The sequence below is a fragment of the Balaenoptera acutorostrata genome, chromosome 12 (assembly GCF_949987535.1).
Source record: "Balaenoptera acutorostrata chromosome 12, mBalAcu1.1, whole genome shotgun sequence".
Taxonomy (NCBI): Eukaryota; Metazoa; Chordata; class Mammalia; order Artiodactyla; family Balaenopteridae; genus Balaenoptera; species Balaenoptera acutorostrata.
In genome coordinates, this window is record NC_080075.1 from 25478333 (window position 1) to 25497163 (window position 18831).

Below are 18831 nucleotides of genomic sequence, written 5' to 3' on the forward strand. Positions count from 1 at the left end.
GTCATCTCACAGCCTGGAGGGGAGACACCATTCACATACTGAGAATGGAGAAGCAAAGGGACTGTGCATCAACCTCTAATCTTCTGCCTCTATATTTATGTGAGATTAATCTGCTCCTATTTTTACCAAAGTAGTCTCATATTTACAGCTGAACATATCTAGTTTGAAACATACACAAAAAGAAATGTTGACAGGTTTCTGTGATGGTAGCAATAAATCTTTGGATGGATCCATAGATTGAGAAGCTGCATATACAGAGGAGAGCAGCTTTCTCTGACTTCAGGAAGCTTACCACCATTTTGTGTCATGGCCATTTTACATCCTAATTTCTTCAACATATTTGGCAATAACCACACAAATATGAGAAATCGAAGGTCTAAGTTACAATGTCCACGAAGTTAGGTAAATGCATTCCATTCTTCTCTTGAATGTTGGTGAACCTATGAGACAGAATGGAACCTGAAACCTGGGAACTGGGACCCTTGGCTGTGCTTTCACCTGGACAAATGTCTCCTTGTCTCCTGGAGCAGGAAAATACAAAGAAACAATAAGGGACTAAAAACCACTGCATTCGTGAGCAGTTGGGGAAAATTATAAACAACAAGATACAAAAAGACCAAAAACCTAACTGCCACTTCTGAGGAGCCGGGAGCAAAAGCAGGGTACTGGGCATTCCCCCTGCACACAACATCACAAAGTGGTAGGAAATCACCTAAGCCATTCCTTTGGCCTGACCCCTGGACCTACCTCTACCATCACCCCATCTACCCCCCCCCCCCCCTTAGGGAGTGCTTGACCCCCTCAGGGAGTGAGCAAGGGAACTTGTTACTTGTTTTTGCTCCCTCCTGCTACAGCAAGGGTCCCAATAAAGCCTTGCTTGAATTTCTTGTCTGACCTCTTATCAATTTGTATTGATTAAGGAGACCAAGAACCCTGGTCGGTAACACCTACAAAAGGCAAAAGGAAAAAAAACTTGTTTTTTTTACTGTCCCATTTACATGGTGTAAAATGTGAATACTCTGGATTTTTATTTGCCAGTCCAGCCACTCACAGAAACACAGATTTCTTGACCTTATTTTTAATCCAAACTCCTGGGGAAGGGCCACTGTTTAGTCAGGCCTCCTCTGAAACAGCGTGACTGAGACGGGGTAGCAAGTCAGCAGCAAGTTCCAGAAAGTGAGGTGAGAAGGGTGAGTAGCCAACCAGTAAGTGTCTCCATGAAGGAAGCTGTCTGAGTTAGGCCAAATATCATCTGGAAAGGCAGTGCCACTACCATTCAGCACAAGTAATGAGAAGAAGTAAAGATATACTCCTTGTGCTGTGGAATCCCCAAACAAGGTAAATTACCAGTACAAGAAGGATGATGACAATAAGAGTGATACTGGAACACCAAGGACAAATGAAAAGACTCTTTTCTGCTTTCTAACAGCATCTAACACATCTACCTAGCATATGGATATTTCACTTATGATATGATATGATTTAGAACACCTCAATGTCTTCTGGCAAATTATCCCTCTGCCCTCTGACAGACATATTTCTTCAACTTATATCTTTATTCCCAAGGTTTAAATTTACTGAAGAAAGCAAGTACTTTATCCCAACATAAAAGCATGCACATAGTTAAATAATTTGGCACTATCCAGATTGTGGGATTTTAGTTCCCTAACCAGGGATTGAACCTGGGCCCTCGGCAGTGAAAGCACAGAGTCCTAACCACTGGACCACTAGGGAATTCCCAATAATTTGCTTTTAAAAAGTCAAATATCTGGGCTTTACTTCTTGATTCAGTAGGTGAGGATGAGTTGAGGCTCAAGAGTCCAGTTGGTTCTGATACAAGTGACTTGAGCTCCATGGCTTTGTATTCTTTAGCGTGAATGAAGGTCCCAAGGACAAGTCTGCTAAGAAAGAAAGTGCCCCAAAGTTATGCAGTTCTGAAGGGTGAGAGGAAAGAGTAGAATAGTGTCAGGGTAGGGGTGAGGACAAGTCATGTAAAAGGAGATTGGGTTGCCAAGTGAATACTACTAAATCCACCACACAGATTTCCCAAAGGGATTTCCAAAGACTAGAATATAATCTAGGGAGAAAATTTCTATTGCAAGTGGATTTGAAAATTGGGAGTTAAATGGAGGACTGTGTTTTATTATTTATCCAATATCTGACATTTTCAGTCACCTCTGCTCTAAATTATGAGATAGGCGGAAACGTCCTCTGCCCTGTGCCCAGCCCCATGGAATACTTTCAAGTAAAAAGTGGAGAACACTCAGTTAGGAGATGTGGACCAAGTGGGATTTATTGTGTCAGCTTGACGCAAACATGGGTGAAGGCCAGATATAGATTGGTGACTCACTCACATTTAGATGCAGTCTGAGTAAAATGTTTTCATTTCTGCATCATGGAAGCAAATTAGAAAGCTTTCACTCAAACCATGGAATTGAATTTCTTGCAACAAAAATGTGACCTACCTCCTAGAACAGCTTTGAAAAGTCCCATTTTGACTTCTGCTTAGTTTCAAAATGTAACTTTATTTAACTCCAACATAGAAACAACCAGAATGATGATATTTTGCCTCTAGGTAATTCTATGCCCCTAAATGCATTTCATATAAGAAATAAGAATGAATTAAATGTGGTTAATCTTCAGTATTGAAAAATCTTTTCAAAATAGGCTTTAGATATTGCATATTCTTTTTAAAGGTGCTGAAATTGCATCCTGAATGTCTATACTTTAGGGGCTTAAATGATATCAGGAAAGTCTGTTACCCTGTATCTATAGCCATTTGCTCCATGAGTATTTATTTTGTAGAGGAAGCTTACCATTTTTTGCAAGCTTTCAGAAGAGGCAAGAATTAAAACATTAAGGATTTATACACTGCCTCCAGATATTTGTCATAAATTATCTTGTGATGTTCATGATGAAATCAGTTTACAGGAAAATTCTCCCTGACTTCAGATGTAATGTGAATGTTCCTGTACATCTTATACATAACAAAGGAGTCATCATAAGGCTTATGAAGATCAATGGATTCATGACCATCATCACAGCATCTGGAAGACAGGAGATGTAAATTTTTGTGACAGATTGTTCAAAATCCTTTTTGAACATCTTTATTGAGGTATTGTTGACATATAAAAATCACATAGGGACTTCCTTCGTGGCGCAGTGGTTAAGAATCTGCCTGCCAATGTAGGGGACGTGAGTTCCATCCCTGGTCCAGGAAGATCCAACATGCCACAGAGCAACTAAGCCTGTGCGCCCCAACTACTGAGCCTGCAAGCCACAACTACTGAGCCCACACACCACAACTACTGAAGCCCTCGTGCCTAGAGCCCATGCTCTGCAACAAGAGAAGTCACTGCAATGAGAAGCCTGCACACTGCAACAAAGAGTAACCCCCCGCTCGTCACAACTAGAGAAAGCCCACATGCAGCGATGAAGACCCAATGCAGACAACAACAACAACAAAAGTCACATACATTTAAGGTGTACAACTTGATGTATTGATATGCATACACATTCTGAAATAATCATCATAATCAAGCAAATTAATATATTTATCACTTCTACACAGTTACTGTTATCAAATGGGGGTCCCACTGCTCACCACTTGCAAAATCAACTACATACTTACAAATGTTGGTAGAAAGGAAAGGTGCCTTTAATCATAATGCCAGCAACCTGGGGAGATGGTGGACTCAGCATCTCCCAAAAACCACCTCCAAAAATTGTGCTTGGCCATGAAACTTTTAAAGAGAAACAAGGAAGTAATCTCAGTTAATCATTGAGATGGGGGTCAAAGTCGTCAACATCTCCCACTGTGTGCAACCTTGTGGACTCCTCGTGATCTTCCTCTGGATGTTATCTTGTTCACACAGTTTGGTCACACAGTTTGCTCAGGAGATTACTGAAGGGGAAGCTAGTAAAGAGGCCTGGTGATCTGTTAATTACTTATTCTTCATTTCTCCTTCTTTGATCTATGGAAAGAACTGAGAAGTTAGGCAAGGTATTATGGAATTAAAAGATTTGAAAGGTGTGCTTGGGCCGGAAATGAGTAGAGCATGGGGGTGCCTGGTTTAAAAATTAGTTACAATATAGCTTTGCTAAAGTGACAAGAAAAGGGGCTTCCTGTGAAGGAAGGAAGGTTTCCTGCTCAGGAAGTTTTCCTGAAAAATGCTGCTTGCGTTCCCATTGTGTGTATATGTGTGTGTTGATAAGATTTATTTTAAGATGTAGTCTCTTAGCAAATTTCAAGTATACAATACAGTGTTGTTAACTATTGTCACCATGCTGTAAATTAGATCTCCATAACTTATTCATAACTGAAACTTTGTACCCTTTGACCAACATGACCCCATTTCCCTGACTCTCTAGTCCCTGGCAACCACCATGCTACTCTCTGCTTCTATAAGTATGACTATTTTAGATTCCACATATAAATAAGTCACGCAGTATTTCTCTTTCTGTGTCTGGCTTATTTTGCATAGCATAATGTCCTCCAGCTCCACCAGTGTTGTCACAGATGAAAGGATTTTCATCTTTATTAAGATTGAATAGTATTTCTGTGTGTGTGTGTGTGTGTGTGTGTGTGTGTGTGTATCTATCACGTTTTCTTTATTCCATTCATCCCCTGAAAGACACCTAGGTTGTTTCCAAATCTTGGCTATTGTGAATAGGGAACGCCACAGTGAAAATGGGAGTTTAGATATCTGTTCAAGATTCTGATTTCCATTCCTTTGGATATATACCCAGAAATGGAATTGCTGGATCATATTTTTAACTTTTTGAGAAACTTCTATACTATAAATTAATACAGCCAGTATGGAAATCAGTATGGAGGTTCAAAATTATTTATTTTGTGCCAGCTTGTGATATATCAATGAGATCAGTATATACACTGTGATCTTTAGCAACTCATGTCCTTTTTTTAATTCTTGGTTTTCCCATTAAGAAAAAAAAAATTGAGACATAAGAAAAATAAACAAGAACTCATCTAAAGCATAATTATAGAAATAAAGAGATTTCAATCCTTCTAGACTGGCAACAAGGGCATGTTAATAGGTGCTGGCTGTAAGAAGAAATTTGACTACTGAAACACTTCAAAGGATAGAAATAATCCTTACATCAGGATTTTCAGCATTTTTTTTACACTGTGTAATTGCAGCTGATTCACCATCATCTTTTTAATCTGACTAATTAAAAATAAAGCTCAGCCAGTCCTAGTGGCAAATGTTTTTTCAGTTTGCTATTAATGATTTCAGCCAGGAATAAATTAAGATATCAATGTCATTTTAAAAATAAATAACTTTCCCTGGAATACAGAGAAGGGATTCTTTTATAAGTAAGCATGGGAACACTTATGTCCCCAAACTAGGTAGTAATGCAGCATGTTCCCTGGGAAAAGACTGTTTTGACTTCTTGAAGAAATCAATGTGCTGAAATTTTAAGCTTGAATTACAGATAAACAATCTGAATACAACCGCCATAAATTTAGAAAAAACAAGAGAGGCTTTAGAACTTTGATGGCAATTTTAAATGGAAAGGAGAGAATCCTGTAGTTTCATCAGTTTTCAGTGTTAAAGGGGGAAATATCTTCAAGAATATCACTGATTGAGGGGCTTCCCTGGTGGTCCAGTGGTTAAGACTTCGCCTTCCAATGCAAGGAGTATGAGTTCGATCCCTGGTTGGGGAGCTAAGATCCCACATGCCTCGTGGCCAAAAAAAAAAAAATAAACAAAACATAAAATAGAAGCAATATTGTAATGAATTTAATAAAGACTTTAAAAATGGTCCACATCAAAAAAATCTTAAAAAAAAAAGAATATCACTGATTGATTATAAGCACTTTTTACTTTCCAGTAGATTTTTTCTTTATTTTTTTTATTTCCAAAATTGTTTCTAGCTTGTTAAAATATAAATAAGTACAATGTATTTATGGATAGATAGATAGATGATAGATAGATAGATAGATATATAGATAGATAGATAGATAGATGATAGATAAGAAAAATTAAATAAAATCCTAGAAAGGAAGAAATATTTGTTTATTAAAATGAAAATAAAAAATATAATTTTGGGGCTTCCCTGGTGGCCCAGTGGTTAAGAATCCACCTGCCAATGCAGGGGACATGGGTTCGAGCCCTGGTCCGGGAAGATCCCACATGGCCCAGAACAACTAAGTCCGTGCACCACAACTACTGAGCCTGTGCTCTAGAGTCCGCAAGCCACAACTACTGAGCCCACGTGCCACAACTACTGAAGCCCATGCGCCTAGAGCCCATGCTCCACAACAAGAGAAGCCACTGTAATGAGAAGCCTATGCACCACAATGAAGAGTAACCCCAGCTTGCCATAGCTAGAGAAAGCCCGTGCACAGCAACAAAGACCCAATGCAGCCAAAAATAAATAAATAAAATAAATAAATTTATTAAAATATATATATATATATATATATCATTTTGGATTCCTGGCCATTGTATAAAGCTAAAACTCTCTCCCAAATAGTCATTATGTTTCACCTCAAGCTTAAAAGGAAGTTGTTTCTAGAAGTAGCATGAATTAAATCAAATTCAGGAAAAAAATTTAAAAAGCCAGAAACAAACAAACATATAAAATGGCTCTCTGGAGAGACCTGAACTCCAGAATATTTGTAAACAGTTGTATCTATAGTTATACACTTGCCTCAATTTTTCAATCTTACTTCTAATCCTACTGTGTCAGCACATTACTTTACCTCATTCTTCATAGCATGGATGGAAATAGAGATGGGAGTTCCTTCAAATTCCCTCCACTAAATTTAAAATGCTGCATATCCATTTTCTCCTCCATCCCTTCTGGTGCACAAGAAGTGTCCCTCCTCCCATCAAAGGCCTGTATGCTTCCTGTAGAGTTCCACCACCCTCTCAAGGACCTCACTCCCTTATTATTCCTTCTACTCCTTTCTCTCTTAGATCATTCCAATTAGGTATCAAATATACTCTGCATCACCCATGCTTACCTTGAATCCTACAATCTCCTCAAGCTACCTACTCAATATCTACACTGAATTTCAAGGTGAAACAGCTCTCAGAGAATATCTGTGTAATGCTGACTCCACATCCTCACCAACCATCCACTCCTTCATATACCTTCAACCTGCCAAGACTGTTCTCACTAAAAAATTCAACAACTTCTATGCTGCGAAAGAGAATGGGTTCTTGTTAGTCTCCCTCTTATGTGCTCCCTCTCCTAAGTCTACATGGTTGACCCCAGCACACCTGAGAAATTTGTTCTCTTTGCCCCCATCATCACACTCTCTCCTAATTTCCTCTGGCATTGACCATGCCTGTCTCAGGACTCTGTTTACAGTCCTAGGCTGTGCTTATTCTAGTCCTGTTGCCATTCTACACTTGTTCTATAATCTCTAATTGTTACCCATTCCTCTACTCACTACAAGCCATTTATGCATCTCATCTCTGATGCTGGGACTTAATAATTAACATATACTTCATATCTTCATATATTTCCACTCAAGTGTCCCTAAAGTTTCTCAGACTAATGTTCAGAACTAAACTCATTTACCTTCCCCTCTTCAAATTCTCTTTTGCCCATTAGTGTTTTCCACATTAGAAGTTGGTGCCATTATCTATTTTCTTGTACCAGAACCACATGGGGGGACTCTTTATGTACTACTTCATCTCCTAAATCCAATCACCCATCACCAAGTGTTTTTATTCTTCCTCCAAAATATATCTAAACTCTATTGATTTCTCTCCATTTCTATTCCTACCACCCTAGTACAAACCATCATTTTCTCTTTCTGATCTGTCAACTTAGCTCCTACCAATGAGTCTTATCCCATCTCCATCCAATCAATTCTCCTCACAGCTGTCACATTCATGTTTTTAAAGTGCAAGCATCACAGAAATACTCTCCTGCTTAAAGTGTGTCAATGGCTTTTTTTACCCATAAAAGTCTGAAAGTTTTAGTCTGGGACATAAGATCCAGTTTGATCTTGTCCCTGATTCCTTTGTTGCGTACCGCTCTCCCCTCACACCATTCACTGCAGCCACATGGAGCCTCATGGGAAACCCGACTGCCCTTTCTCCATAAGTTTGGACCTCAGCTATGTGCTTTTAGCATAAATCATACTTAACACTATTTTATTCCAGCAACTAGCAAGTTTCCAGAAGCGTAATAAGCACTCTAAAAATATTTGCTGAATATATGATATTGAGGGCAGGAACTATGATTTTCTGAAGATCTATATTTAAAGGGTATAAGCATTGAGTAGAAGGGCTTGGATTCCTAATTGAGGTTTATCAATACCCAGTCAACAAGTGATTTCATCAACTGGTGCCCTATATGCACCATCCTACAAAATATATCTCCGAATTAAGCTAGGACATCACAGAAACAATTAGCTAAGTTAGTTCAATTGTCCCTTGAAGAATGTGAATGGTTTGACCATAAAACATTTCTGGAACAATGCCAGCAGCCTAGAGAGAGCTGGCTCAACAAAGCCCAGCAACTGACATCCCAGGCCTTCAAGTCAGGCACCACTCATAACTTTGACCTTTGAGGTTAATAAGTGATAGCCTCTAAAACCTTATTGCATCTCCTTCAGGATATATTTAAAAAGGAACTGATTATATGGTATGTTGTTTTCTTCATAAAGGCTCAGTGTGTGTTGGAGAAGGGGAGGGCAGAGAACTCTTATTTTAGGAATATTTGTGCAGCTTCTAAATAACTAATTTGTTTACAAGCCTTGCAAATGTAGTAATTTATCACATCTTCCTCTTCATTATGCACACTAGAAAGTTAAAATCAAATTATTTACCAACTTCCAGGACATGCATATGAATTTTCAGCCTGTGTTTTGATACTACCTTCACTTATAGTTAAGATTCTTCTTCCTGCTGTAATTTTCTATTTGGCTCACTTCTTTTGATTATGTTAAACTGACTTATATTATACATTATAAATACTATATGCATTATACCCATCTTCCTTCAATGTTGGATCCAAGGTTATTTTTTAAAAATTAAATAAGCATGACTGAAACCTGAGATTGTGAAAGATCAAGAATATAGATTTTGTATTTTGAAGATAAGCCAGGTATAAATGAGAAGGTACAAATTAAGAATGAAGTCAAGAGGCAACAAAATATAAAGATAGTAGTCAATAGGATTTATCTTGGCAAAGCCACAGGAAGAAATAAGGAGGTAATATCAGAGATGGAAAGTATACAGACTTCTAATTTAAAGAAATGTAAACAAAATAAGCAAAGTATCTCTCACGTCTCAAACGAGCAATGGTTCTTTTAAATTATAAGACCGAGTACTCAAGAGACACAGGACCAGGTACTTTCATCTGCTATTCACAGGAGAGTAAGGTAGTGCAGAAATGACAGGGAACAATTTATAAGGCATATCAATAGCCTTAAAAAGAAAAAGTCGATGCCTATTTACTCAGCGATTTCTTTTCTGGGAATTTATCCAAAAGAAATATAAAGTTTTTTTTAACATTTAGTTTTAAAATTATTCATTGAATAATTGGTATGATATCAAAAATATATATGAACATCATGCATACCTAAGTAATTAACAGGCTATCATATATAAGTTTTATCCTATATAAACTTTAAAAATAGTATTATAAAATAATGTTAATGCCATTGAATGAAAATTATTATATATTAAGTGAAAATCAAGTTACAAAGTAATAGGTAGAAATTAACCAATTTATGTTAAATATATTACTAAATATACATTTTAGACACATTTATTTATAAATTATGTATGTGTGAGAGAGCATTAAAATTATCTTTGGATTATAACATGAGATTTTCATTTTCTTCTTTCTGTTATCAATATAAAAGACAAATTATTTTTAAGCAGTTGAAGAAGCTATAGGAAAATGATTTTTGAAATCGAATATGTTCAAGGATAACAAATCCAACAGCTATTTCATGGAAAACCCAGGCACTATTTTAGACATTGGGAACAGAATAATGAATAAAATAGTCTCGATCTCAGGACACTAAATTCTCATGTAATCTCATTTCATTTAAAATCTCCTATAGCCTAAATTCTATTTAAAATTAAAATTTTTGTTGACCAAAATCAACCTCAGCTGAATTAATAATGAATTAAAATATTTAGGGTTCAAGGTGGGAAAACACACATTGGAACAGTAGAGCAGTCTAGGTAGCAGCTGAAGCCAACCTAACTAATCTCCCCTACAGCCTCAATGGAGAAAGGTCTAGCCTGTGGGGACACCATGCCCAGAACTCTGAGTCCACCTAGACAAAACTGGAGTGGAAGTCAGGATGCCTTTGACCTTCAGTGAGCAGCCAGGAGCACTACTTGCCAACCCTGAGCTGAACCTCATTTCCTGACTTCTGTCTCTCATTAACAGTTTAAGAAACTGAGCAAGGTTTGGGAGGAAGACCAGGTCTAAATCCCAGGAACCCCCTGTACATATCCCAGCTGACCTGTGTCTCTGCCTCTGCCCATTGGAATGAGCCTGGCACAGTCATATCCTGATAGAAGTGGGTACTTGAACCCAACAGGTGTGACCTGGCAACACCATGGTTCCAAGGAGCTACAGGCTTCATTGAGCTACCCTCACTGAGATGCAGCACCTCTCTCCCAGTCTTGAAGGCTTCCTTGGGCTCCCCACTCTGCTCAGCGTGCTTATAAAATCCACTATATCCCAAGTATCCTTCCTTATGGTGCTTGCCAAGCTCTCTGAACCTGCCTAGCCCATGAAAAGATAGTACACCACACTCTGCTTTATGTTATCTCAAAAATGGTGCAAATGTGAGCTTCCTGAATGCCACACCACAGGGTCTGTATCAGCCAGTGCCCATTTAGGAAACAGAAGACATGTAATTATTTAACAAAGAGAATTAAGTACAAAAACTATAAGATGCAGCCTTTATTCTTAGAGATGGTAGAACAAAGGGAAAATGATGGAATTATTAAAACTTAGAAGCTTGAAGCCCCATGGATCTGGGATCCAGACCTCTGAGAAGAGGGTGTTTCTTGGTGGGCTATAGTGTCTCTGAAATGGGCACAATGAGGCTGGTTATTCAAGCCGATGGAAAAATTGTAAACTGGAATCAACTGCTATTACAGGAATGAACTGCTGCTGCAGAGGTGAAGAAGCTAAGTCCTGAAGACATGAGTCAACATTAATCTGGAGTGAGAAGATGTCAAGAATGTGATCTATTTGTGTACCCATTGCAAAGTTGTATCTACTGCCAAGTGTTTGTGTGTGATTCTACAATATTTAAGGTTTTTTGTAGCCTGTCCTTGCCCATCTCCAAGAAAGGATTCACCTGGAGAAGGTGTCTCTATGGGATTGTTTCATCCTTTTCACCAAGGAAAAAGAACTAGAGGCAGGGAATATCCTAATGTGTGACTAATGTTAGCAGAGGATAAATGAAGCTCTGAAAAGCTGAGATGACAAAGATTGTTCAAAAATTTTCATTCTCCAATGAATCAGATTTCTGTTTCCCATGGCTCTATTGAAGAAACTTGTGAAAATGTAGACTTTGCACTGCAGCAAACAAGCCTAGAAGACTTTGCCAATAAGGCAGAAGCATAATGAGTCTGCTATATGCCCTTTACAACCAGTAGGTCAGTTTTCACTATGGCCATTACATAATTCTCTGCTGGTGCCCAGCAGGTGACACACTCACAATTGTGACACCCTCACAATTCTTATGTCTCCCCTGTCAGGGAAAACCAAGTGGCATCCAGTGAGGGATAGATGGTATTTTACCAGCTGGTTCAGAAACCACCCACATGCCCATGATAGCTCCATTAAGTCCTGGCACCTGAAACCTTAGAATGCTTTTAGGTCCCAGGCTCCCCTGTCTATGTTTATGCCTTTTTTGATTACGGGTGGGAAAGAGGAGCTGCATAGTTTAAAAGCATCCTTCCACCTGGACAATCTTTTATTTTTCAGTCCTTTTAATATCTTGCTCCAGTAAAAGCCCAGGTATGGCAATATTTCTTTCCCTTTGCATTTCCCTTTGCACTTGCCCACATGCATTTTAGGCAGACAATATTAAAAGTAAAAAGATTGCCCATGGTGAATGTTAGTGGTGGTTGTATTTATTTGGATAAGTTAGACTATTTGCTCTAACTTTATTGTTACCATTTTTGCATTACATTTAGGAATGAAAAATACATTATGTTGCTAAATTTAATAATATCATAGATAATCCAGTATGAAAACGTTCAATTACTGATTTTTCTAGTTTATCTTATAGTATGTTTATAAAAAGCTTCGTTTTTAGACTTTAGTGCATTGAATTATTCTGTTTTTTAAATGATAGATTAGAGCTCTTAACTTTGTTATTCCCCAAACAAACAAAGCAATTTAAAAGAATACTTGCATAGGGACTTCCCTGGTGGTGCAGTGGTTAAGCGTCTGCCTGCCAATGCAGGGGACACGAGTTCGAGCCCTGGTCTGGGAAGATCCCACATGCCGCAGAGCAGCTAAGCCCACGTGCCACAACTACTGAGCCTGTGCTCTAGAGCCCATGAGCCACAACTACTGAGCCCGCATGCCACAACTACTGAAGCTTGCATGCCTAGAGCCAGTGCTCCGCAACAAGAGAAGTCACTGCAATAAGAATCTTGTGCACCACAACTAAGAGTAGCCCCTGCTCGTTGCAACTAGAGAAAGCCCGTGTGCAGCAATGAAGACCCAATGCAGCCAAAAATAAAAATAAAATAAATAAATTAAAAAAAAAAAATACTTGCATAGGAAAAATTACTTTCTTGTCATGCCCTGGAGCAGGATGGTTCTTTTTCACTGCCACATAAACAACACTTTACTCATGTGGACAGTGTCCCCCCCAAATGATGCAATTGCCAGGCCTTCTCACAATCCCAAAATGCACACACACACACACACACACACACACACACACACACACTCAGACACATGCATATACATATATACACACATGGCCAAGTTCTTTTCCAATACTATAAATCTCCAACTAGGTGAAATTTGAGCAGAGGGGCAGAGTATGAAGAGAATGAGAGTTGGAGGAGAAGCCACAGCACCAAAACAACCTAAAACCTGAGTGGTACAGTCTCAGAATCATTGAGACAAAGTATTCATATTTGTGTCTTCAATACCATTGTCTCCTACTTCTTTTCAGAAAGTGTCTGTTTCTTGACTCAAAGTCAAAGAATATCATGTGCTGAGACTTTAAAGATATTTCCTCACTACTTTTCCACCTACCTTATAATTAGTGACAATTCCTCCCAGATTCTGGCATCAAGCTGTTGGTCTTTGTTCTCCATATTGCTATGAGTTTTTGTCTTTTTCTGCTACTTCAGGAATATTTTAATGAGAATTTCAGAACAGTCATCTTGGTGGCTCCTGCTAAATTTTATTTTGGATTAGCAATTTAATGGAAAACCAGCCCAATTAAGAGAACATTGACCCCTTTTTAAGCCCAGGTAAAAACATGATTACAAGTAACAAAATAAGAACTAATAAAAAAAAGAAGATAAAATGTTTCTAAGGAGATTTGAATAAATAGAGAGATAAACTATGCTCCTTGATACAAAAATATTATAATATATTGTTAAAAATCTATTTTTCTCCAAATAGTAGATAAATTATTTCCAACCAAATTTTCACAAGTACTATCTTTTGGAACTTGACACAATTAATCTAAAGTCATCTGAATATATGATTAAACAGAAAATTTTGAAAAACAGAAAAATACCTAGGCAAAATTTACACTAAGAATATTAAGGGTTATACAAATTCTTAAAGAGTAATAAAGATACAATAAAAGGCAGAAATGTTACAGACTATAGAGTTCAAAAAGGATCTATTATTTGATAAAGGTAAAATTAAAATCAATAGGGAAAATGTTGGATTATATCAAAAATTGCATGGAACAGCCAGTTACAACAGGAAATTAAATAATAGTATATTCCTTCATTAAGCCATACAGTAAGAAAAAGAAATTAAATGAATAGAAGGTTTAATGGTTTAAAGAAAAAAAAAAAAAAAAACACATGTGTAAAATTATAAATAAATATTTAATTTTCAAATATGAAAAGTCTTTCTAAACTTATAAACAAAAACAAATACAGTGAGATTGTTAATTATATGAAAATAACATTGTTATGCACCACAAAATACCGTGAACAAATGAAGGACAAAGAGAAAACTGAGGAAATTTTTGTAAACCATAACAAACAAATGGTTCATAACCTTTTAATATAAAGGTTCATATAAAAAATAATTTTATGAATGTCTCCTACAGGAGGCTAACTTCCTTGGTTTTCAGAACTTCTTCCCTGTCTGTTGTTTTTTAAAAAATAATTAGCCTAAAATAATGTTATTTCAGAGAAACGTATTTTGAGGTGGCAAACTCTGCTCCCCTTCAACACTGCCATCCCCTTTTGTGGTGGCAAACTCATGCTCCCTTCAGCATTTATAAGGGAAATCTCCATTTGTAATGGTGTCTCCCTCTCTGTACCAGGAAGCGGAGGATGATCAAATGTCTAGGAACAGTGGTTAGTGGAAAAGGCAGAGATTTAAATCTTCAAAACAACCTTATCCTTGTTTCCTGTGCTTTGTCTGATAACCTCCCATAACTGCCCCACCCCCAACATCTTTTGTCTTTAGCTGGAGATTGTATTTAAGGTGGCAGTTTGGGCCATTCCAGGGAGTTACTCAGTTTTCCTGGATATCCCCCATGTTTATAGAAGGTAAACATGTTATTAAACTTCTGTTCATTTTTCTCCTATTAAAGTCTTTTATTATGGAGCAGGGTAGGGGGAGGTGGTGTGTGTCTCAGCCAAGAACCTAGAAGGGTAGAGGAAAAATTAGTTTTCTTCCCCTACAAGACTAACACTCTATTAGCAAAATGACATAAAGAAACAAATAACTAGATAATATAAAAATTATCAAAAAATCAGATGAAAACTATTCAATTCTATTTATGAGAACATTGACGACTTAAAAAATTAATTTTTAATAAAATATGTATTCCTTTAGTCCTGCTGTACATTATAAACTGATAAAGTATATTGAAAGTTGAAAACATACATTAAAATCCTTTAAACCAGGCATACTCTGTGGACAAGCAATTCATCTTTTCATGATGTGTTTCAAGGAATTATGGTAAGAGTATTTATAAATAAGATGTTCATCATTGTGATATTATAAAAATGTTTTAAAAAATTAAATTTCAACAGTAAAAGAGGGTTTAAATAATTATGATACATTTAATCTGTTGCCCTGAAACTAGTATGCCTAAGACCTACTTGAGGAAGTGTTGTTAAAATGCAGATTTTAACCACTTGTTATTCTTCTGCTCCACTCAAGACTCAGATTCCAATTCATCCATACCCGAGACCACCAATTTTTTTAAATTAATTAATTTATTTATTTTTGGCTGAGTTTGGTCTTCGTTGCAGTGTGCCGGCTTCTCATTGCAGTGGCTTCTCTTGTTGCAGAGCACGGGCTCTAGGTGCATGGGCTACCGTAGTTGTGGCACGTGGGCTCAGTAGTTGTAGTTTGCGGGCTCTAGAGCACAGGCTCAGTAGTTGTGGCACCCGGGCTTAGTTGCTCCGCAGCATGTGGGATCTTCCTGGACCAGAGATCAAACCCGTGTCCCCTGCATTGGCAGGCAGATTCTTAACCACTGTGCCACCAGGGAAGTCCCCCGACACCACCATTTTTAGCAAAAACTATCATTTTAGTAATTCTGTGTAATCTTCATTCTACACTTTAAGAATCACTAATTTATTTAAGAAATAGTTCTCAATCATTAAAATTGGTTTTGCAGATGAATGCTTATTGACTAGAAATGATGTTCGTGAAGATTTTCAGCTTTTAGCAATACAGTGGACCTAGCTGATATGAGTTCTTTCCTACTTCAAATAGCTTTAAAATGCTAGATAAAATATAACACAAAAAAACTTTATGTTTATAACCAATTTCAAAGTTAGAAAGGAAAGTCTCTTAGGGTTAGAGAACTACCAGAGTTCACATCTAATACAGCAAGAAAGAGCTGCTGATACTCTGGCCCAAGGAAGTCTGACTCAGGTAGACCTTGAAGATGTAGTTTTCACATCCACACAGAAGGGACAGAGGTGACTTGGCCTTAAGCTTACTTGAGACAAGGGCACTAGAACTGAGAACTGAGATCCTACTTTAAGCCTGGACTCTCAAAGGCATGCTTCCTGTATACAGAGGGAACTAGAAAATCTTTACCCATGGCCCAGAAAAGTAGTAAGGAAACTGCCTTAGCTCAAATCTTTGGTGGAAAAGATGATGAGTTGTCTCTCAGGAGAAGTCAAAACCCCAAGCTTGAGTCAAGCATGGACTCAGGTTTGAAAGTTATACCATGTGAAAGATATAAATTCTATGACAGGAAGTTAATAGTAAAAACTGGCCTGCATGTGAGCAAAATGATTAAGCTAAGCAGAAATAAGTGTAAAACTGCTCTGGAGAGATACTTTAAAACCCTGGGTACAAGAACTACCACGGAGGAAACAAAGACAACTAATTTACAATAAAAACCACAAAGCACAAAAAGAAATTATCCATTACAAAAGTTAATTATGACATCAATACAAAAGACAATTAGCACATTTAGAATAGACAATATGAAATTTTAGAAGATCTATAATATTAATATATTTCAATAATTTAATGAGTTAAAAATGAATCACCATAAAGTAATAGGTCATTATGAAAAAAGAACAAATTTTAAAATAGACAGTCTTCCAGAAATGAAAAATATTGGCATCAATCTTAAGTGTTTAGTGTATAGTTCAAACTGCACATTAGATACAATTACTGGTGTAATATAGTGTTCTGGAAAATAAATCTAAAGAAATTGCCAGGAAGCAATGCCAAGAGATAATGAGATAGAAATATGAAAGTAAGTTTGAGAGAGAGGGAGATTGAAAAATATTTAACATATATTTGATAGTATTTTCAGAAAACAATGTAAAAAAAGTGAAAAAAGAGCAATTTTTAAAAAGATAATGCCAAAAGTTTCTAGAATATATGAAGGATACAAGGCCTTGTATTATTAAAGCATTCTGAATCCTGAGCAGGATAATAAAAATAGTCCATATCTAGATATATCATACCAGAATTTCTGAATATCAAAACCAAAGAGAACACCTGCAAAACAATTATATTCAGAGATGAATAATTAGACTGAAGTCACACTTCTCTTAAATATGAATACAGTACAAGAGAGTATGATATCTCTAAAGTGCTAAAGAAAAATTGACTGCCAACCTAGGCAATTTGAAGGAACTTGAAGAAAAAATTAAAATATAATTTTTAAACAAAGTCTGAGTTTTGCACTCAGGATGAAAAAAATACAAAAATATTTTAATAAGAAAGAGGTAAGACTAAGAAACCACATAAGGGCAGAGGAAGAAAAAGTGAGCAAATTAATTTTGTTTACCCTAAATAAGTATTAACTTAGAAATAATACTTATTAAATTGAAGAAGGTAAATAAACAAATTGAAACCAAAATGTTAGTCACCAATTGCATGGACTATTGAAGAGGACAATGAGAATCAAACTTTCTATGTTCCTTGTATTGTGTAGAAGAAAAGTATAGGTTAACTTTGGATTTAGGTTAGTCAAAATGTGCATATTAACTTCTAAAATAGCAGAACTGTAATATATAACTTCTAAATTAGCAGGGGATAAAACGAATGCAAAGGAAACTTAAGTAGCAAAAATATTATGTATGGATGGGAAAGATATTATAAAATGTAAAAATATAAAACCACTGATCAGAAAGTTTCTTCCCAGTGTAGGAAAGTCCCAACCTCTGTTGACTGAAGAAAAGGAATGGGGTGTAAATTGAAGAAGAGAGTTTTAAATCTACCGCAAGCACTCTACATTTATGAAGTAAATATAACAAAATGTTAACATTTTTAAAATTCAGTGATAAGTAAATGAGTTGCCCTCATTTTATTCTCTGTACTATTTTATTTATTTGACATTTCATAATTAAAATAAAAACAAAGGGAAGATATTTCTGAAATACTGTTAATTTCAAAATATGTTAGATATAACACACTATAATCCCATCATGGAAGATAATGCATTTATATTTATGCATATTTATATGTATACATTCTTTTAACCATTCTGTGGCGGTAATTAAGGATATCCTTATTTAAAGACAAGATAAAAAAAATAGATATTTGCTTTCCTGAATAAATAAATCAAGTGATTTATCTTTAACAGTTCTTTGAATAGGATTTACTGATACTATTTATGAACTAGTGAAGCAGGCACACACACACAAAAAACAAAATAAAATGCATTGAATACAGAAGTATAGTAAACTCCCTGTAGTAAAAGGTTTTGTGGAGTTATCTGAGGCTTGAATAAGCAACATGTCATTGTCAAGAAATTTTTTTTAAGAATGTCATTCATTGTTTTTGTCTTCTGCTCAAGGTCATACAGCTAGTTAGTTGCAGAACTGAGATTATTAACTATATCACCAAACTCAAATAACTTTTTTTTCACTGTATCATACGATCATGGAGAAAAATGGTTTAGCTATTATCAAAAACAAAAACTGGACAAGTAAAGAGTTCAGGTATTGCAATAGAGAGAACTCTAGATCCAAGAATCAGAGTATCTGGCATAGTGGATTTGTCTTTGATTTTTGTAGGGAGGAAGTAGAGAAGTTACAATTGGAGTGATTCAGTTAGATTTTTTTTTTTTTTTTTTTTTTTTTTTTTTGGCAATCAGGGAAAGTCAGCTGATTAGGAAATGTTTATCTCTGTATCTAGTTAGGCTTAAGGGAAATCAGT

The 18831-nt window shown here is 36.5% G+C and overlaps 1 non-coding gene across 1 annotated transcript; it reads right to left on the reverse strand.

Moving 5' to 3' along the window:
• Positions 1-1661: 1661 nt before the first annotated feature.
• TRNAE-UUC (transfer RNA glutamic acid (anticodon UUC)) lies at positions 1662-1734 on the reverse strand. The gene has a single exon. It is a non-coding gene; the product is annotated as a tRNA-Glu (tRNA).
• Between the last annotated feature and the right edge of the window lie 17097 nt (positions 1735-18831).